Source organism: Atractosteus spatula, chromosome 6 (genome assembly GCF_055471065.1).
Source record: "Atractosteus spatula isolate fAtrSpa1 chromosome 6, fAtrSpa1.hap1, whole genome shotgun sequence".
NCBI classification, from domain to species: Eukaryota; Metazoa; Chordata; class Actinopteri; order Semionotiformes; family Lepisosteidae; genus Atractosteus; species Atractosteus spatula.
The window spans coordinates 56680670-56704034 of NC_142711.1; the positions used below are offsets into that span (position 1 = coordinate 56680670).

General features: G+C 33.8%; 1 long non-coding RNA gene across 1 annotated transcript in view; it reads right to left on the reverse strand.

Moving 5' to 3' along the window:
* Positions 1 to 22539: 22539 nt before the first annotated feature.
* Positions 22540 to 23365, reverse strand: part of LOC148833084 (uncharacterized) — a 218094-nt gene continuing 217268 nt past the window's right edge. Inside the window, exon 3 of the long non-coding RNA XR_016091244.1 lies at positions 22540 to 22659. This is a non-coding gene — a long non-coding RNA (uncharacterized LOC148833084). The remainder of the gene's footprint in view (positions 22660 to 23365) is intronic.

Sequence of the window (23365 nt, forward strand, 5' to 3'; positions counted from 1 at the left end):
AGGAACCAAGTTGCTGAGCAACCTATTAAATGCAGAAATGAAAACTAAGCATAACAATATTATTATAATTTCAATACAACAGTTTAACCAAATGTTGCCACATATCCAGCATGTAAATATATACTGCATGCTAAACCTGACAGCAACTTCAACATTATATTCAAAGTAATATACTTTGAATAATTATTCATTGAAATGTAGCTAGATTAACTGGGCCACTGATGTTAATTTTGACATTCCTTCAAAATAAGAAAAAATCCTTTTGACTAAAAGAAATAAAATAGTATGCCGTTGACATCTGATTGAAAGATGGTGTAAATGCATATAACAATTTACAGCAGCATGATAAATGCAATTTTATAAAAGGAAAAGAACATGTCTTGAGCTAAATGCAAATGGAATGTTTCCTCACAGGGGGTTTTAAGTACACTTGAGGGGTTTATTTACATTTTTCATGTAGTTTTTGAAAATTGTAAATGAATAGCTTGGTGGATTTCCCCATACGTTTTTATGCTTATTAGTAAAATAATTCTTCTGAAAATGCAGAAATATATCAAATAAGCACTCCATAACATAAGTAAATATTATATTTATGTGTATATAGTTATTAATTTATGTGTTTTTGCATTGTAGAAGCAAGGTACATGATAAATCCTTTTTTTTGGGTTGTGCTATTTCGTCTTAAATTCAGCTAGAAGCCATAAAATACTGTAATAATAGGTGGCTGTTACAAAATTACTAAAAGTGGAGGGTAATTCAATCACTATAAAAATATTTTTCTGACACCAACATGCTGTTCCAGAAAATTATAAAGATTAATAATCTTACCACCAAATCAGGAAATACCAAGTGCTATGCATCACATTGTATTTTATTCGACATCACATCTTTATAGTAGAGTAATAAGAGTCAGGTACAAACATAGACATGTAAATATTAAAATTTGCAATAAATTACACAAGTATATAAACATATAACACTACACAACATACTTCAGCTGCTCTATACACGAATATTTACATTTCAGTAAGTTTCACAGCCCTGATTTCTTTAGATATAAGTCCTATATTCTACCTTATAATCTAAATATATAAGAAACCTTAAAATGCCATAAAAAGAGAACATGTGTCCTAATAAACAAAATGGATTTGCATGAAGAATAAATCTGTTTCCTGAATAAATGTATGCCCATGAATGAATTGGAACTGGTTTAAATATTCTACACAAAGACATCACAGACCTAGGAGAGACAGTTTTAGCCTGTAGATTCCACACTAAAAGACATTTACAAATCTCTCTTCTTTAATAAAGCTTAGACTCTGGTACTCAGAGATGAGCAAAACTAATTTCAAGGAGGCATCCTCTCATACCAGAGTTTCAGAAGAAGAGTAGAAGAGTATGGATAATAATGATGATCTATTCTTCGTGTTGTGGCCTCCTTTTCTTCTCTATCCTATTGTCTGGATGAGTGTATTTGTGCTATGGTCTGTTCCTATGGAGACTGCTTTAAAGTTTCACTAGGAATGATCCAGTGCAGCATCAGTTTCATCATGGAGTTTGTATGTTCTCTTCAAGTTAATGTGGATTTCCTCCGGGTGCTCTGGTTCCCTCCCACATTCCAAAGTCATGCTGGTTCATTTAATGTCTTCTGGGAAAATTGGCCCTAGTATGATTGTGTGCGTGTCTGTGTTTGCCCTGCGATGGACTGGGGTCCCATCCAGTGTGTATCCTACCTTGTGAACATTGCTTGTAGGGATAGGCTTTGACTCTCCATGTCAATGAACTAAATTCCCTGAATTAATGCACGTAAGGCATATGATAGTGTATTTAGATTTGCAAAAGGCTTTTGATAAAGTTATTGGTTAATAGTCAAGTTACACATAATAATCCTTCAGGGAAACAAATGTTTAGATTGAGAGTTGGTTATTACTATAATTAAAAAACAGATGGTACACATAATAGGTGAAATTTTCTGCAATTTCCCTCACGGGATCAATAAAGTATCTATCTATCTACTCAAGTTGAGGTGATGTAATTAATGGCATACCTCAGGGAGCTCTTCTAGAACCACTGATCTTCTCAGTGTATATCAATGATCTAGATTTTAATATAAGATAAGATCACTTTATTAGTCATATACAATTTCTTGCATTAGGAATTCCTCTTTTCACATAGCCCAGCTTGCTCTCCATGAGACACAGACAGGGAGAGAAGCTTGGGGTCAGAGCGCAGGATCAGCCATTGTACAGTGCCCCTGGAGCAGTTGGGGTTAAGGGCCCAAAGGAGTAAGATTCCTCTGCCGACCACAGGATTTGAATCAGCAACATTCCAGCCAGAGGCGCAGATCCTTAGCCAGAGTGCCACCGCAGTGCCACGTTTAATATAGTTATTAAACTAGTCCTAGTTTGTGGATCATACCAATTAGGAGTATTAGTTAGCACAGTAGAAGTACCAAATGAAAATCCAAAGGATTTAGATTTTTTAAATCTCTGGCAAATTAAGTTAAATGTCGATGAGTGTAAGTTTCTACAAACAGGTAGGAGAAATCTCCTCTACAATATAAAATGTGGAATGCTGGACTAGAAGAGATTACATAACAAAATGAATTTACAGATACAGCCATTCAATATGCACGGTACAAACCCGTACCTCACGCAACTACCCACAAGCCACTGCGGCTAACTGCCAAAAAGGCTAAGCATTTGTAACTAAATAATTTTTTCAACTAAATAATTTTTTTTTTTAAGTGAAAAAAGGCATACGTGAACAAGCAGGTTATCAAAAGATGACATCTAAGAAATTACATTTTATATATCCACAGATAAGCCTGTATTTATTGCAATCAAATGGTGAAAATCTTTAATATTTTAATATGACAATAATGTTCCTGTCACTGGCCTGAGCATCAGCCTAGATTGTTAAAAGAATGGTACTGGGATTCTCCAATAGCAGCCTATGAGTGGGTAGGGTATGCTTGAGTCAACCAAGTAATCTGTGTTTTACAATCTAACAACTATTTCAAAGTGCTGTTAATTATAGATTCACTGGTCTTATGGTTCCTTCTAATTCTCCTGTAAGATACTTTGTAACTCATAAAGTGAAATTCTCAACACTAGATACTGTATGTGACTGCATTTACAGTCGTCATTTTGCTGGTTGTACAGCAGCCAACGGTATATTGACCAAATTCACCATAGTGGTAAATAGAGTTGAAAATTGTTCATTGTAAAATTGTGAAAGTACAAAAAGAAAAAAATGTATATATTTAGTGAAAAGTTTCCAGTTTAAGCTAATGTAATAATTTTCTCTTTCACAATAAAAACATTAACTAAAATATTACTCTATAATCTAATTTTATTATGATGTTTTCAGTAAAAAATACATTCTTAGATTCCATGTTATAGGAAAAAAAACAGGTAACAACAACCAATCTTACTGCATTTTCTGATAGACTTAAGAATCCAGAAATCAAAACACTGGTTATCGGTTATTTTTATTTCTCTCCACTTTTTTAATTTAGTTTTGAGAGTTATAGATTTAATGACCACACAAGGTCTAATCAAAAATAGAACAATTGCTTACAATACTGAAAAGATGGAAAGTCAGAATCATGATTGTACTGTATATCATGTTTATTGTTCTGGAAATTCATGATTGAGTGTCAGAAGTTATTGATGAAAATCTATAAAGAATTGCTTAGTGTTATAAACCTGGAACTGGAAATGAAATGCCAAGGAAGAGACATTTCTTATCTAAAATTCAGCTTGAAAATTAATTGTGAATTTTAAAGTTCTTTTCATTGTTACAAATAGGGATTACGAAAATATAGAATGCTGAAATAAACTGAGAAGGATTATTATTAATAAGCAAAATAAATCATCATAACCCTGTGTTACGTCCCAGTGTGTGTTCTGTGTGTGTTTTTTCTGTTATGTCCACACTGCTGACCCTTGATTGTTCTCCCTTCCCCATTGGCCAACCATCACACCACTGTTTCAATATGATGTCATCATCAATCAGCCCTCAGCCAATCAGAACTCATTTTATTCACTATATAACATGGAGGCTTTCAGGAAGAAAAGGCCTTTCGTTTGACTTTGGTCCCGTTTGGTTTTGGTTATCGCTTCGCTTCGCTTCTGGATATTGCTTCGGCTTCGTTTGTTGGTTTGTTTTGCTTTGTGTGTGTGTATTTTCGTATAGCTTCGGCTTTGTTGTTTTGTTGTTTTTTTTTGTTAGTTTCTTTGTATTTTCGTTTGTTTATGTGTTCATCCTTGTTTTGCCATTACCTTGCCCCAGTGTTACACATTCAACTTTTGTGTTCTTTTGTACCCTGCTCCTGTTGATTACTCTTGTTTTCCCTTATTTGTATTCCTGTTCACTTGTGTTTTTGTGTGAACTTTTGTATATAAGGTTAGTTTAGGTTGTTGGGTACACTTACACACTTAGTTGATTTTGTATTAGTACACTAGTTTAGTATGGGTGAGTGCCGTTTGTCTTGTATGGTTTTGGGTAGTCAGTGCAGGTTAGCTAGGGTGTTGAAGACGCCGAAGACCGTGTGTTTCGGGTTTTCTTTTGTAGTCAGATTAGCTTTCCCTCACTGTCCTAGCCAGCTCCATTTTTTTTTGTTATTTTCTTTCCTTTGGCACCACTCTAGTTCCTTACCCTTGTTATCACGCTTCCTAGTCCCTCACCAAATCCCACCTGTTTCCAAAAGAATTATCCTAAATGTTACACCCCTTTACCCCTAGACACTTGGGGTCGTAACACCCTCCTATTTTAAAGATTTGCCAAAATACACGTGAGCAGTTGGTATAATTAGAGGCACCTGAGTGTATTTTTGTCTAGCGCAGCTTTGATTAAAAGAGTAATAAATCAGACAGACTGGATTAAACAAATATTTATTAAAATTGACAACAATACACTAAACAACAAACATAAACATACAAGCTTACGATTTACAAACAAGGCATTTTGGAGGCCTATGCCCTGACCAACCAAAAAAACCCTAGACTGTTTATAGAATATGACCTATATTAAAAAATCTCTCTTTATATAAACCTGGGTGCTACAAAAGTGAATGGGAAACTTGTCTCTGTATCCTAGAAATGCATTATCTAACCAGGAGAGGACATTTTAAACCTAGTGATTCTCTATACAAGCAGTTTCCTTAAAATACTAGAGTGACAAGCTCTCTTAAAAAGGTTCAAATACTTATTTGTACTGTGTCCTTATCTCTTTCTTCTCTTTCTCTCTGCCTACCTGCCTGCTTTATCCTCTGTTCCTTGGCTGTTGATGAACCTTAATCATTTACCCAGAACTTAATCAAGGAAAACTAAATGATCCCTTTGATCAGTGTGTCACAGAAATAATTCAACTCAGCAAATACCTCAGTTCCTTTTTTGATTTGAAGTTACAGAAAACTGCAAATGGTGACTTGAGCCAAGTGTTAACCATTGTCTCCAGATTCTTAAGACACCTGAATAGCCACTTCCAATAACAGTAACAATAATAATGTTGTTAGAGGGACATGGCTTAGCAGCTTCTTCAAAAATCTGCAGGATCAGTTGCTTTTATTAAGTATCTAATATAAAATTTACTTAATATTAAAAAAGTTCTTTAGAATTTTAAGATACATTTCTATGAAGTTTGATTAAGAATGTGCTCAACTTCATTGTTATTTACAATGGGTGCTGGATGACCAAAATTACTGAAAATGATGAAAAGGGTAGCACTTACAATCATTTCTTTCTTTTTATTGTAAGAGCAAATGGGTTTCGGTGTTCAGCCTTCTTCAGCGTGCGTATGTAGCAAAGATATTCACCTCCCCATATAAACTTGCAAATCACATGACCTTCCTAACAAAATCATGCAAATCACAGTTAAAACAGCATAACCATACAAATTATTGAATGACTGAATCAACACTAATTAACTACAATAATATATTATGATCCTAGAGAAAACAAGAAAAAAAAGGCTAGAAAAAAAGTCATTCAGGCCTGTTGGGCCATTGTACCTCAAAAAATCTATCCACCAGGCTTAGTGGAGATTTGTCCCAATCTCCACCCCTACAGGCTTTTACTGCCTCAGTGCCCATACAGTATATCATAAGGAACAGATGTTGTGACCATGTGAATAAAATGTCAAGCTACCAGATATTTCTTATTCTAATTTCTTACAACGCTTTTGTGTTTTTCTTGTTTTAAGGTCTCCTGATCTTTTTCCAGTATAACACAGACCACTTAGATATTTCAACACATAGACAATGAACAGAATTGTACAAGCAATTGTTCCTCTTAACTAACTTTAATTTGTTTCCTGAATGAGGATGATTAAAAGTAGCCCTTTTGATTATTGCATTGCAATTTATACAACAACGACATTAGAAAATTCCCTTTTGGAAAAACAGATACAAATTGGGGACCATTTTTATACAATGCACTATGATTTTCAGTAATCTCTAGTATATAAAAAAATGCAGTAAAAAACTCAAAAGTAAGCATCCATATTAAATAAATGCCATTTGGTTTTGCCTAATGTGAGCAGAAGTTTTTTTTTTATTTTGAAAACTGACAAGCCAATGTAATCATATTGTATTTAATTATTGGTAAAAATGAAGTTCATATGGGAACAAATCACATTTGCTAATGTACACATTAAACTAACAGGTACAGTTGATGAGTAGCACATCCACTTTCAGAAATGTTCAGAAAACCTCCTCTTGCTGTGAACTGAACAGCACGAAAAAAAAATAGGTCCAGTTTTATAGGAGGGATCTATCTAAGCGTAAATACAACATGTGTAACATTATTTGAGATGTTTTCTGGATGGTAAAATAAAGAAAAAAGCAATAAGCTACAATTCCCTGCTGATTTTTGATTTATAAAGTGAAAATTACAATGTTAAAAAAAACTCCATTCTACTATTGAAAAAATATATATATTTAATCAATTCAAATACGTTTTGAATTAGTTGAATGGGCTACACTGTATTTTTTAATTCTTTAATTGTTTAGAGCAAAATAATGGTTAATAAACTTTGTTGTGATCAACACTAGGCACCAATTACACGACCACTGTATGATTTATTGAGAGCAAGCTGACAATTTTAACATAATTGGAGTTTAAGATCACAATTTTAAATTTAATCTCCATAGCATATGTAAATCATGATATAGAGCATGAATCGTGATTCAGACATCTTTGGCATTCTACTTGACAGTGGACGCCTGTAGTTTTGAAAAGTCACTACTTACATCTATATAACACCTTTATAAAATTAATTAAATCCAGTAATTATAATTTAATTAATAATTGCTTACACTTATATAGCGCTTTTCTGGACACTCCACTCAAAGAGCTTTACAGGTAATGGGGACCCCTCCACCGCTACCAATGTGCAGCATCCACCTGGATGATGCGATGGCAGCTATAGTGCGCCAGAACACTCACCGCACATCAGCAATCAGTGGGGCAGAGAGCAGACTAATGAAGCCAATTCATAGATGGGGATTATTAGGAGGCCATGATTGGTAAGGGCCAATGGGAAATTTGGCCCTTTTCGAGAAATGCCCTGGGATTTTTAATGACCACAGAGAGTCAGGACCTCGGTTTTACATCTCATCCGAAGGACCGCGCCTGTTTTACAGTATAGTGTCCCCATCACTTTACTGGGGCACTAGGACTCACATGGACCCACAGGGTGAGCGTCCCCTGCTGGCCCCACTAACACCTCTTCCAGCAGCAACCTTAGTTTTTCCCAGGAGGTCTCCCATCCAGGTACTGACCAGGCTCACACCTGCTTAGCTTCAGTGGGTTGCCAGTTGTGAGTTGCAGAGTGATATGGCTGCTGGCATGAGATGGCATAGCTGGAATGAGATGCATTAAGGGGATTTAGATCCTAAGAGCATCAAATTAATTAAACTCCAGGTTAAACAAAAGCAGCTTTTTATTTTAGCAAGTAATAGGTTTATTCCATGCTGAAAAAAAGAAGAAAGAGAACACAACGTTTCGGCCGTGGAGCCTTCTTCAGGTGTGGACACCTGAAGAAGGCTCCACGGCCGAAACGTTGTGTTCTCTTTCTTCTTTTTTTCAGCATGGAATAAACCTATTACTTGTTCCTTTGCAGCCTACGCATGCTGACGCAGCTACCCACCTGAACTTTTTATTTTAGCTTTACATAAACTTCTCCTTTTTAGAATTTCCTTTAATATTAAGTTGTATATATCCTGCTGATAACTAAGCAACACTTCTTCAAAACAGAGTGCATCATTATAATAAATCCAATTAAAAAGATTTTATGCTCCATATATTAAACAACCATCCATTTTCAATAAACACTTAGTTTAATACAGGGTCTGAAAGAACCTGAGCCAAACTCGGACAATGGATGCAAGGCAGGATACAATGTTAAATGTATATTTTTTTTTATAAAACCAGGAGCATGGTCCATTTAATGACACCCATTCTTTTTGGTGTCCCGTTTCAAAATCTGCACTGGCCCTCAGCCCTTGATAAAACACATCATAGAACAAAAAGAATCCTCAGGGTGAGTAATGTCTATTACACATAAATCTTCATTCTATACTAGTTAACTGTTTAAAGGACCTTTGAAATCTACTGCACCTCTGTATGACCCTGCAATTTCTGGTTTATAGCAATGCACAATGCAGCTTGTCTACTGACATATACAAGATTACATAACATAACATTATGAGTACTAATTCCTTTGAAGGAAAATTAGTTGTAAGACAAAACTTTCATTACTTTTCAGCTTTACCACTTATCACCAGCATGTTTTTCTTTTATTCTAGTAGTTTCTAACAGTTCTTAACAAATCATTAAACTGAATATGTGTCTGCTGAATTATTTCTCATACAGTAATACAACATGTTTAAATAAAAGTGTTTTTTAACTTCCAGGTTTAAGAAATAATATGTAGCGTAAAATTTTGAAAAGAGGCTGAGGATAGTAAACTCTGTAGATAGAAAAATGCTGTTACTGGGTGAGTGTTACTGTTTCAAGCAGAAACATGCCAGCATAAATCTCTAGAGAGTATTTGGACTGTGGTGAGTTAATGAGGTTTGCCTCAACAACCTGTGATTGCTGTTCACTAGGTTGATGGGTCAACGATTTTCCAGGATAACTTGACCACATCTGATCAAAGAAAAAGTAAATATGTGAATCAACTGATATGTCTAAAATATATCTATATTGCCTGAGCAGGTATAGACTGTTGAATGTTGTTTTATTGTCTATTAAAGGTTGTCATTTCCATCCTTTGCATATAATACAAGACATATAACAATAAAACGTGTTTGAGAAGCACAAAATCCTAAACTGTTTCAAAATTAGATGAAACAAATTGGCACTCTAGAAAATAGGAATCACCAAAATGATTATTTCCATTGGGCAAAGTGAATCACAACCCAGTGGAATAAAAGATGGATCAATGGCACAAGCCTGTGGCAGTCAAGAAGCAACCATTCCACAGCCGTCTTCCTGATGTATGATCTTGACTAATATAGTTATATGATAGTACCTAGGCTTAATTTTTAAACTCCACTGCAACCTAATATTACCAGTGAATATACTAATATTTATTACCAATAGTCTGAAGTAATATCGCTTAGAAATTTGGACAAGCTGATGGGTTTTTCATATGACCCAATGGCTATGCATGCTACTGTATATTAGTCCTGGGTTTCATTTTGTTTTCACAGCAATTGACTCCATGCTCTTTGGTCCTTTTGGATTGATAGGAAACCAGTAGGGTTAATGTTTCATGCAAGAGTGTGATTTTAGACAGAGTTGTGGTTTTTGTTTTGAGAGAAGCAGACGTTTTGGGAGTGCGTGATTAAATAACCATAATTGTAAATGTGTGTGTGTGTTTGCCAGTTTTACAGTGGTAAATAACCCTGACAGTATAACCAACCAACGTGGCAGTTAAACACAACCAACATACTAACCTTAACTTCATATGACTTGACTTTGGAACTTATTAATAGGCCAGCTAAGCTACCCACTGCTAACTTTTTTCACTTAAATATGATATTTTGACTAGAAAGTACATTAACCTAAAAAATATAACCTTCTTTCAAAACCAGGATAAAACTGGACAACATAATTTTAAAAGTGTTGACGATGGCAAGATCAGCAGCTTCACTGAGTTCTTCAACATTTAATGAGGACAGCAGGTTCCGGCAAGATGGCAACTCTCCTGTCTCTTAAATTCTACATTGGACCACTTCACATACTTTACATAGGTGTTTATTTCTTTGTAAATTAAGAAAAATCTACTGTTGCACCTATAAGCAAGCATGGAAAACTGTTGCTTTATGGCATATTGTTTAGGTTTTCAAGAATAGGAAAACATAAATCTATCTATTCATATTTTCTATTTACTGTATTTCCAGAAAGCTACTTATTTCTGGTAAGAGTCAAGGAGTCTGTTCTGGAAGCATAGAGACCAAGGTGGGACTACACCCTGAATGGGTGACTGTTTATTGAAGGGCAAAGCACACAAGGGCAAATTAAAAACACCAGACCTAGTCTGCATGTCTTTGAAAAGTGCTATCTAGAATGTGCAAGGTGTCAGTTATTATATTCCCGAATAAATCTCTAGATTGATTCTAGCAATATCCCGGAAAGCACTTTTTATTTTTTCTAATAATCTAATGTAGGACTGTACTACTCTGTAAAACTGCCAGATAGTTTAGTGAATCCTTAAAGTATCAGAGGTGCGTGTGATAGTCAGACAAATCAGTACAGTATTAAATGTTTATTAACTCAATAGCACTTTCCTAAACTAATCATACTATATGGAAATTGTACTAGCAACAATTTAATTAAATAAAATTAATATAGGAATCTCCAAATAAAATATTGTTTGTCACAATACTGTATAACACTAACAGAATTATTGTTTTGTTTAATTACATACAGTATACATAAATATTGGTGTAATAATACATAATTAAAATGTGTATTTGATATCGGCAGTTGTACCACCACTCTGAGAACTCTTACAGTAGGTGTGTTGAGGAAAATAAGCATTCTATTAGTAAAGTAATTAATGCCTAAATGTATTGTACTTGACATTCTACCAAACAAAGACACGTGTATAGCCACCAAGTCAGTGGTACAACATATTATTGGTTAAGACAGATTAAGCTCAGGTTTGTTTTGGATGGTAATATGTGAACAATTTATGGTAATAAGCGAACAATGTGTTCCACAGACTAAATTCATTGCATCTTAAAAAGCCTAATCTTGGCACTGAAGAGGTTAATCCCATTTTGTTTTAGAATACATTTTTGTATGGAAATGTTGATATATTGGAATGAAATCACTAAATATTTCATATAAAATAAAAGCATTTATAATCATTGCAGAATTAAAATATTTGTTCATATTCTGAATATTTTGAATAATATGGAAATGCTATAATTATCAGGATTTTAGGGATAGCAAGAATGAAGAAGTTTTGAACATCAGATCATGAATGATATTGTATGACCAGTGACAAGTAGTTTATTTTACTAGTGAACTAAGATTCAGGTTTATCATGAGACAGCAAGAAAAATCTTTATTTGGCATTGACTACAGGATTATTCGCAGGTATTTCATTATCTCCTCTTTTGAATGCAGCTTTCACAAATCATTTCCCTTCACAGTAACATTATTTGCTTTTCTCTAGAAAGCAAAAGACCAATCTTGTGAGCTTGGTTCCTGCAGTTAACTGAAGAAGCTTCTATGACAACAGATTATCTTACCCATATGGCTTGGTCTAATTGCAACATTAATTCTACTTCCCTCCAATAGATACATGCATTTCCACTTTCTGGAAAAATGCAGTTTCATTTTGCAGCACCTTAGGCTATGATCTCCCACAGGAACTAATTGTAAGATGCAGGCTTTGATGTTTTTGCATACAGACTAGATAGCATCATTCCATAAATGTTCTAAATTACACATATAGAAAAATTACACTTAAAAATAAGCATTGGTAAAAAATTACACACTTAAGTGATTTCAAGTTGAGCATACATAAATGGCCTACTGTTGGCTTAATGGGCTTTGTGCATTTCTTTTGTCATAAAGAATTGTGCAAATTAATAAATTCAGTATACTGTGATTCTGGTTCTACAGATCTATTATAGGATTTTCTAAAGGTGTTCTCAGTTTCATAGTTTAATGTGGATAATGAAGCAGTGCAATCTGACACTATATTAAATGTCTTTACTTGTTGTAATTTTACAAAACTCTGTGTTTAATCATTCATTTAATTTCTGTTCAGTATGATGAGTATTCCTTGTGATGTGCAGAAGCAAAAACCATCAGGCTTATCATCAACAAGAAATGGACATCATACACTAATAAAAACAATTATCTATTAGAAAAGACAGCTAGTGGCCATCTTTCAGCTTGTTTTGTTGTCATTTTTCTATAAAACAATGAACAATTCTAGAGGAGTTTGTGAAATAGACATTGCAGGTAATCAAGTAGGGAAAACATCTTCCAGTCACTGAGAAAAAACTATTGTGAAAATTGTTGTTCAGTTGACTGTCAGAAAAATCTAACTAAAAAATGATAGTTTCTGTATTATTATATTTTTTACTTTAATTTGACATCTTTGTTTTCATTTAAACCTTCTTCAATTGCTAAAGTTCTTCTGCATCCCAATTAAGAGGCAATGATTTTTCACCATATAGTTTTAATTTTTTTAGAGTTGTTTTTCATTAAGATAATAAATCATTAGGCTTAGTTTATGCACCACATATTTTGTACACAAAAGTTTTTGTAGTATATTTCTCTGTGGGGAAGCTATCACAATCAAAATAAATGCCTTTAAATGGAGATTAATTTAGGCAACAGATCTTAAAATACTGTCAGGAATGCACAAACAACAAAATCTGTCACCTCTGTAGTAAAATTCAGAATAAAGCTGACTTATTCTCAATCACATTAATGAAGTAAAAACATGAAAATAAAGAAGTAACCTTTCTGTAAATACATGTTTATTTTGAATATAATTTAAAGACAGAAAGGAGTGAATATACTTTGTAGAATCAAGGCATATTATTTCACTTAGCACTAAATGTTATTAAAGATTTCTAATAACCTTTTTGTTGCCTTGCCCAAGCAGCTTGGTGCTTCTCTATAAGTGGAATGTTGTAAGAGGACCTCTGATAAGAGACATTGTAAAGCTTTATCCAAGCTGAACCGTGTAATGGTATATCCCAAAGGCGGGCTCCATCAAGTCTATAGTCTTTTTCTTCACAAAACTACAAGATAACTGTTCATCACCCAAAGGAAGATGAGGGACCCACAGAGTAACCTTCAAGACAATACCTGATAAGATTCTTGACCAGTCACCGACTATGATGTTGCACCTTACACCTAGCAGGTAGCCAACTAATTTTTATTGGTTACCTCACTGGCTATTTATCTCTTTCCAACTAAACTGGCTCTCTGACCTTTCCAACCACATAAAGGTTGCAAGCAGTCCTAGTCAGGACTTAAACTTTTCTCCAGGATGCCAGGCCAAGACAGTGACTCAGTGAAGTATAGATATTCTTTCTGCAACAGACAGCATCTTGTGTTCACAAACCCACTATTATTTTCACCTGATCATCAAAATCAAACAAGATCCCTGCATAATATGCTAGCATATTCAGCACCAACCCATAACCTGGAAAAATCAAGTTCTACCAACTGTCTACCTTACAGCTGCACCTAACTGCTGTGCACTGACTACTTCCTTGCAGAGCTGCCCGAGAGTTGATGCTAGCTGCCGAGTCCTAAGCTCTCTCTCTCCTTTTTGCACCGGGACACTGCCAGCACAGAACAAGCAACTGACAAGTTGGACCATGAAACCAGCTCTTCTCTTCTCACAGGGAAATTTGAACTCATCAAGGACTTTTGGCTAATGGGTTTTTGAGTATAAAACTTCTTTATTCACAATACAATTCTCAAACATTGAACTTTTATTCCAAACACATATGATGTATGGTTCACAATAGTAGATGCATATTTACTTGTATCTGAGAATATTAATGTGGTGTAATTATTTGAGACTGATAAAACTTATGAGGAAGATCATAACTTACAGTTGATGTATTTTAACTGAAGTTATTAACTCTTCTCCTTGTTATCCCTGAGTGAACAATCATCCTTTGGTATCACAACATACCGTTTCACAGATATATTCTATTATGTATGCTGAACAGAGAAGAGAGAAAACAACGTTTCAGCTGTGAAGCCTTCTTCAGGTGTTCAGTGGTCATACTGAATTTAAAAAATGTTATGCTGTACCAAGCAATTACCGATGTCTTATAAAAAGGGACTTTTTACCTCTTATGAATGCTATGAATCTGAGAGTGTCACTTACACTGTTACCAAATATCTAGAAAATAAAAATATAATTTTCTTCTAAATTAAAAAAGAAAATTCTTTCAAATAGGCAACATTTTGTTACATGCTTTTAGTTTCCAATCTGAATTTACATGAAGAAATAAAAGCTGCTATATGATGCAATGCTAATAAACATTCAAATTTGACAGTTAATTCAGTATTATTAATTTTATTTTTGACTTTTTTAATCTACACCACTTGAGTAACTTCAGAGACTGTTTATGAATAAATCACTTTGAAAATAATGATTCTAGTTTATAACTTATTTACTTTCAACAGAGTAACAGTCTCTGGGGTAAAACTAAGAACTGGGCTATATGTTTATTTTCCTTGTACAAAGTCAAAAGTCTTAATCAGTAAACATCACTTGTTTTTCCAATGTAAACATTTGAAGTGCTCATGAATTGTTTAGAAGTTTATTAAAGATTGTTTTTTTCTGTTAAAAAGTCTTTAAGTCATTATGTCAATATTTAACATTTTTTCCAAGACTATTTTCAAAAAACATTTTTAAATATTTTGTGACAACAGACATACTTTTAAAGACCTAATTACTATCTTTAGTTCAAGTAGTTACAAAATGGTTAATAGTGCTACAAATACTTTGTGCTACAACTAATGCTTATTATATGATTAGACACATTTTTCTTTAAATAAAAACATACTCCTAGATTATATAAAGTAAAGGGATTAAAAATACATACAATACTAAAACCTTTAATTACTTGTTTTATTTAATTGTCACCACAGAAAAGCAATTAAATAAAATGATTTGGGAGTCTTTCATTAAAACCTTTGCAAAACATCAATGAGAAAAAAAAACATTTTCAGTAACTACAGTGTGAACATCAGCTGATGAGTTTATAACCTGGAAGGAAGGAGAGAGAAATTGCATGGCAAAGCTACTTGATTTATATACACAGAATGTGAAATACCTCTTCATGTAGTTAGTCATAGGAAAATGCCACATGATAAGAATTATTATTTTTCCACTTTCCACTCTGCCCCTTCCTTGTTGACACAGTTGTGAATTCACTTAGTGTCAGCAATGTCTGTAACTGTTATCAATATGAATAAAAATCCAAATTTGGTCTAATGTGGTCTTATCAATTGTGTGGCTTGTTAATGTCATTTTGTACACCTATTGTAAATTAATTTAAGTTTGCCACAGCAAAGGGTTTGAATACTTATGCAATCATTACTTTTCCATTTTCCTATTATATTAATTATGAAACAGACTGTTTATATAATATATAATAATATCAATTGCTACTTCCAACTGTCATAAGTTCAACAAAAAGTGAAAACTGCATATTTGTAAGAAGAACAAGCACAGGATGCAAATTGCATTGGTAACTAACATCAACTCTGTAATTTATGTTGATTGACAAGAGTCATGGCACACTGTCTTTTCTCTTTTTTTCCTAGGACAATTTTTGGCTATTTTTGATAGATAAACTGTAGTTGACAAATTCAGGCAGAAATAAATATTAGTATGGTAAGAACGGAAGTGTTACAGGTACCAGAAACACTTCAAATAAACATATCTCCCGGGTTTTATCTTAATCTGCCAACTATACTTAAGGAAACAGATGTTACTCATAGACCAATATCAAAACCCTTTTAATAGTCACTCAAACAGGGGTAATATACATTGCCTAGAAAATTTCTAATGCATCACTCATTCATATAAGGAGGGAAAAAAACATAATTAAGTAATTACAGACCAATGGAACTGATATGTATTTCATGTAAAGTTATAGAAAAGATGAATAGTACTAAAGAATAGAAATATGATTCTAGGTGACATAGTCAGACTGGCTATTGAAAATGCTGGTCTTGCATAACTAAGCTGTCATGACAATAAAAAAGTGCTACTCTGGAAATAGTCCAGTGGAGAATTACAGTACAGCAGGCTATAGGAGCAGTGGTAGGCTGCCGGTTCAAATCCTGCGGCTGGTGGAGGAATCCTACTTCGTTGGGCTCCTGAGCAAGGCCCTTAACCCCAACTGCTCCAGGTGCGCTGTACAATGGCTGACCCTGTGCACTGACCCCAAGCTTCTCTCCCTGTCTGTGTGTCTTATGGAGAGCAAGCTGAGGTATGCTAAAAGACAAATTCCAAATGCAAGAAACTGTATATGGCTAATAAAGTGATCTTATCTAATCCAAGTAGTTTTATTAATTTTGTTATAATAGTTTCTAGGTAATTAAAAGACAGGCTCAGTATTCAGTATTCTGATCTAACCTGATTCTGATTCTGATCTGATCAGAGGATTGTAATAGATTCAATAATTCAGATGGGAAAAGCCAACATTTTTAAGGTTGACTTGTTGCTGATCTGGGCTCTAGGATAAGTATACATAACCATTACATAACTATACACAAATGTAAATAACATTAAAAACTACACAATGGACAGACTTCTGAGAACAAATATTTTAAACATATGTAAAATTAATTTAAAAGAAGAAAAGCTACATATATTAAAGAATAATTATCAATCTAATTTTCATTTTCATTAAACATCTATTTCCTTTTTACAATATATAAATGAATGTGTAAGTGCAACTTTCACTGACAGCACTATTTGATTTTCTTGCGGTGTGCTTTATTACTATTCTAAAACTTAATAGTGTTTAATTTACCTAACAGCTGCAGGTTCCCAATTATCATTAATTAACTTGTTTTAGCCTCTGCAATTTGAAGCTTATTTAGTGATACTAACATACTTGAGTTTAAATGACCTGGGACTTTCTTGCAGAAGAATGGCCATCCTGTAGGAGGTCAGGTGGGTGGCTGTACTTGAATTAGACTTCTGTTAATTTAATTTGAATATATGAACATTTCAGTGAGATTAGAATGATCTGGGTATTTGCAGCATTTACACAGTGGGTTTTAAAGTATCAGTCATAACAGCTGTGTTTGAGTATTTTTTGTATATATTTTGTACAATTCACATGTGTATTTAAAATGTGCCTGTACACATGTGTTCCCTGTATGGACTTGTCCAAGGTCCAGTCCTGCTTTGCCTAATGCTCTATGTTTCCAGGTTAAGTTCCAGATTGCCAGGACCCTATGATCCCCAGGAATATGTGGCTTTCTGAAAATGCCCAGATAAATGCATATATAATTTGTAGATATAAAAAAGAAAAGTTATATGCAACAGAATAAAATTTGAATCAAAGGTACAAAAGATGCAGTGAAAACTGACCTTCTGTATAGCATGGTGTGACATACTCAGGGGCATGTCATACCAGGATTTTAAAAAATTCGTAGGTCTGGACCAATAAACACACCAAAACACAGCTGTTTGAAAACACCCAAGTGCAGTTTATTTGGGATGCAGGGAACACAAATAACTAAAACCAAATACCCATAAAACAAAAACCTAAGCTTTTCTTTGAACTCCTGCCTAAACTTTTTATAGGTGCTCACTATCATGGCCAGGCAGCTACACTACTTACAAGCCCCCAAACAAACCACAAAGCCTTTTTCCAACAACATTCTCTCAAATTCTTCTCTATTTTCAACATTAAAGTGTCTCTCGCCAAGACTCTTCATACAACCTTAAAAACTCACAAGTTCCTTGCTCAGTCCTTCTCTGGTGAATGGTGCACACAAGAGTTTTGCCTTCTGATCCCTCCAACAGTAGATATCAACTCCCCTAGATCAACACCAGAAGATTCCACTTCCTGTTTTTAAAGAGTCACCTGACCAATTGGCTTCCTGCAGCTGGTCAGGTTTGCCAGTGGAGTCTGTGGAATGTGGTCCCTACCAAGGCTGTGCACTTCACAATGGGTATTCAGTTTAAAATTTGACATCAAGAAAAAAAGTTAAAAAAAACAAAGAAATGTTTCTTCTATAAAATGAGTAATTTTCTGCAGTATGGAAAAGTCTCAGTATGTTGTACCCTTCAACAATCAATGCAGTGCTGTTTCATTCAATCATACCACTTTGGCAAAGACTTTAAAGTTATTATAAGCTACTGACACTAAACGTTCCACTGTTTCAGTAAACGTTCCACTGTTTTTGTACTTTTATTGTTTGATGTTCTTGATAATAATAACTTGCATAATAATAATATAGCACATTTCATAATAAAGGATTCTAAACTGACTTGCATATATAAAGGTCTCTGTACACCTACCACCATGCTGCATCCACCTGGATAAAATGTAGTAGTACAGTGTAATGTGTTCTTTAATGACAAAGTAGTCAAGACTTCAGTTTCATCCATCCAAAAGATGGTTCCTCCTAAATTACAATATCCCCCAGTCACTATATTTTGGTATTGTTCTGGAGGTCCCAGTCCCACCAACTGTCCACTAACACCAAGTACAGCAACAAGAAACTAATTTTCTTTGGTAATCTCCTAACCTAACTATAAGGAGAAGCAAAACACTTCATAAAATTATTTAACATTATGATTTATTTTGGGAAAAAGAGTATATTCAATTAAATAAAGGTAAACATTGGCATTGTAAAGGCCAAGAGAGAGTTAAACAATGATTTTGCAAAGAAGATTAAATGTAAATAAGAAAAACATTTCTTTTCACCTTTATACACAGAAAGGAATAGTAAATGATGAAATAAAGTGACTGTGAGATAATAATGAGAAACATTAAGAAGATGACAGGGAAATGACTTGTTATATTAAATGACAATTTCACTTTGGAATTCACCAGGGAAGAAATCGAACATATGGTTTTTACTGAGGGTTTAAAAAGTTCTGTGTTAAGCAATATTTGTAAAGAATAAGTGGAAGTGCCATTGGGTACTAAAGACACTTAAGTTAAACAGATTCTACTAATTTTACTTCAGGAACCAATAAGTGTTAAACTCTTCCAACAGTCCTTTGAAACGCAACACCCATCCCTAAAAAAAGTAAGAAACCTGAATCTAATAATAATAAAATCCCCCACTGAAAGCTCTTTACAGGTAATGGGGACTCCCCTCTACAACCGGCAATATGCACAACCCACCTGGATGATGCAGCCAAAGTGCTCACAGTACGTTTATCACACATCAGCTAGCAGAGGGGAGGAGAACAAAGTGATGAAGCCAGTTCGTGCATGGGGATTGTTAGGAGGACATGATTGGTAAAGGTCAGGGGAAAATGTGTCCAGGATGCTGGGGTTATGTCCCTACTTTTTTAGAGAAATGCCCTAAAATTTTTAATGACCACAGAGAATTAGGACCTAGATTTTGCATCTCATCCGAAGGACAGTGCTTTTTTTACAGGATTAAAGTCTCCATCAGTCCCCATGATGGGGAATACATTGCTAAACTACTGCACCAGGACCAACAAAGACTGCAGGGTGAGAGCTCCCTTCTGGTCCACTAACAGTTCTTCTAGCAGCAGCCTTAGCTTTTCCAAGGAGGTCTTCCATCTAGGTACTTGCCAGGCTCACACCAGCTTAACTTCAGTGGGTTGTCAGTTGTGAGTTGCAGGGTTATATAACTGCTGTCTGCATTAATTTATATAATTATAGACTAATACACCTTACTTGTATTATATGCTTATGTGCAACATTATAGAAACGATAATTTGAACTAAAATATAGTTTTTTTTTAGTGCAATAGGATTTGAGGTTAGGATTTTGGTATAGTGAACAAACCCGTGACGTTCATACATGATACTGAAATAAGAGGATGAGCAAACTCAGTAGAAACTGCAAAGGAAATTGAAAAAGATTTAAGAAATTCAAGACACCTGGATGATGACATTTAATATAGACAACATGTTGAAAAAATATTTATGGGTAACTAATGCAAAGAATGTTTCAAATTTAGCTCTATAAATGTCTTTAAAATATTTTTTTTGCGGCCAAGATTGCTACTTGATTGGATTGTTTTTGACTATACAGTTTATTCTTTACCAGATATTTTATACATCTGTCCTTTTATCAATGGCAGATCTGAATAGAACTGAATTTTCAATACCAGGTTAAGCCTCAGTTGATCTTTTATTAGATTAACTTAATATTATTGGTATTTACATTTTCTTGACTTCCAATTAAAAGAATATATAGTAAGTCCCCCTCCAATGTGTTGAAGGAGACATCGGAAAAAACAAATACCTTATGTAAAAGATTTTTGCAAAATTCCTTCTTAACACTATGAACCAGACATTTTATGCAACATACAGTATACAATGTATTTAATAATAATAATAATAATAATAATAATAATATATGCAATAGTATGTATATCTGACACTTAGATCCCGAAATAAACCGAAATTCCTGGCATTTCATTTTATTTACCTGCTGGCGTCACAAAATATGTTGAATATACATATACATATGAAAACAAAAAAAAAGCATATTTTTTTCCAAGCAAAGATGTCTCTGAGGCAAATGAACTGTCATAACTGAAGGAAAAGCTTTAACAAAGACACATATTTTCTCTTCATTTTTCCCATTTTTCCAGGTAGAAGATTCATTGACGCCACATTCCTGGGCAAGTGAAGCTGCAGATGCCTCAGCTAGCAGTCTATGTAAAACTGACTTTTTCTCCATTAAAGTCATCACTTTAATTCTTTTTTTACTTTTAGCATCATGATTGGTTGACCCTTTATGTTTAGCTGATGTTGGGAGCATCACAATGCTACTCTGGTATGGAATTCAGAGAAAAATTTTGTGCATGGAACTACAATGAGGCAGAAGCCATTTCAGGGATCAGTACATTTTAATGAAAATCCTTTGCTCAGGGAACTTATAGTCACATTTTTGTGACACATTATGGCATAACTGTATTGGGGAAACCTCACTGGGTGAACACAGCTTACTGTAATGTTGTTATACTTAACAGTTATTTTACATTCTAATGAAAGTAGTTTGAATTTAAGTTACATAACAGATATGGAAAGCCAGCAAGAATTCATTGTATATATATTAGAACTGAAAATGTTTATTGCTCTTCACAGACTATCAAAATACTTGGCACTCCTAGTAAGTGGAAATGAATTCTAGACAGTGACCTCTTATTAGATTGGCCTTGCTTTTTACTCATCTACTATCACAGGAACAGCCCCAGGCTTTGGCTGAATGTTTAACAGTCATTAAGCACAAAAATCCAATAAAGCTTTCATTTTATTCCACCAGAAAAGCTTCAATAATTTTTTTTATTTCTGTGGGTGACACTGGTGTTGCTTTTTTGAAACAAAACATGCAAACATTTTTTCCTATCTTTAGTTCCCGGGTATAGATGGCTGTCATTCAAACCACATTTTGTTCTTTTTTCTGTTTTCTAAATCATATGTCTCTGCTGTAAACATCATGAGTCACCTTTCACAATCCCACAATAGTGCACTACTGCATTAAGATTTAATGACACCATAATACTTTCAACTGAAATTGTTTTAAAATGACAAGATTTAAAGGATAACCAAAATGAAAAAAAAACCTGAATATCATTTCTATATATTTGTGTTAGATTATGTGGATCCTGTGAAAATTTGGCTCTAAGCTTACTCCAAGGAGGCATTTAACCACAAATACATTTATAAAGCCTTTTAAGCTATTTCCTTCATGAAAAAGAATAAAATACTAAATACTAATATAGTATTATTTTTACAAATTGGTTGAAAGTTATAAGCCATCATCTAAAACAAATTTAATATGCAAATTCACATACATTCATTCTATGTTTATTCAGTGAACAATATGTGTTACTTTCACTTTAATTATCATTATTATTAAACACAACAATAAATTGTACACTTTCTTCTCATTTGTTATGGAAAATGCAATATAAAAAGATATAGAAATGGAAGCTAAACAGCCTTTTCATGTAATGATCTGAAATTATTAGAAAATGTTTTAGTCAACCACAAATACCTGAATCAGATGCTAACAAAAAATGTAACATAAGAGCAAGTCCTATTCTTTGAACCTTATTAACTGGAAATATCTATTTTCTTCATTCCAGTGCCTTACGCAGTTCTATTTTTACAAAGATAAAGGTTATGAAGGTCTTGGTGTCAGTAATACTACAATACTTCATCAGTCCAAATATTTCTGGTACAAATGTGGTGTTTTCAAAAGTAGTTTGGAAGAATGTGCTACAGTCAAAGAAATAACAATAAAATGCCGTTTTCTACAGACAGGTTAAACTTTTTAATCACTTACCTCATTAAACTGTATTAGCCTGAGTCTTCAGGTTTGTAGTGCCAGAGAAGCAATTTTTCCTTTGAGCTGAATTTTAGTACAGAGTGGTATTGGTGATTACAAGTAAATAGAAGACTCTGAAAAAAAGGAAAACAACCAGTTCTACTTGGATTGTTGTTAATTCTCAAGTAATCCTTCCTTATCATCTTAGGCACATAAATCGCATAAAAGGATTGCCTTGTTATAAATGGTTTCTGACACATCTGTTCAGTGAAGCATTTGTGTACTGCCGTTTTAAATGAGATCAACAGAGCAATAAAGTTACTTGATCTGAGAACTTAGGTTTTTAGAATGATTTTCATCTACATATACTCTGTATGAAAAATAACTATGAACTGAAAATAATAGAAATATTTCATTGTTGTTTTATAACCTAGTCAACTCTAATATTAAATTGCCAAAAAAAACAGCTATTATTTTGTAAAAAGCTTGGAGGTAATCTGGTAATATCTTGAAGTAAATGGCAGTTATAGTTAAAGTTAAATGGCAGTTAAAAGCCAATTTAAAATTGGTTCATAATACCTTTTGCTATACCCCCAAAATAAAATACTAAAGAATTATTTGTAACTATAAAACAATTTCATAATCATGAAAAGATCTTTGTAGTCAATAATTATGCAACTATTTTTTTACAACTACAGTTTTTCAAACTTGAATTCCAAGTGACATCCCATCAGAAGTAATCTGTTCCAGAATATAATTATGTGGCTCTACTTGCCGGACTTGATGTTCTTACCAGGCTGCTATCTCGATAACACTAACAGAATTATCATTTTTAAGTAT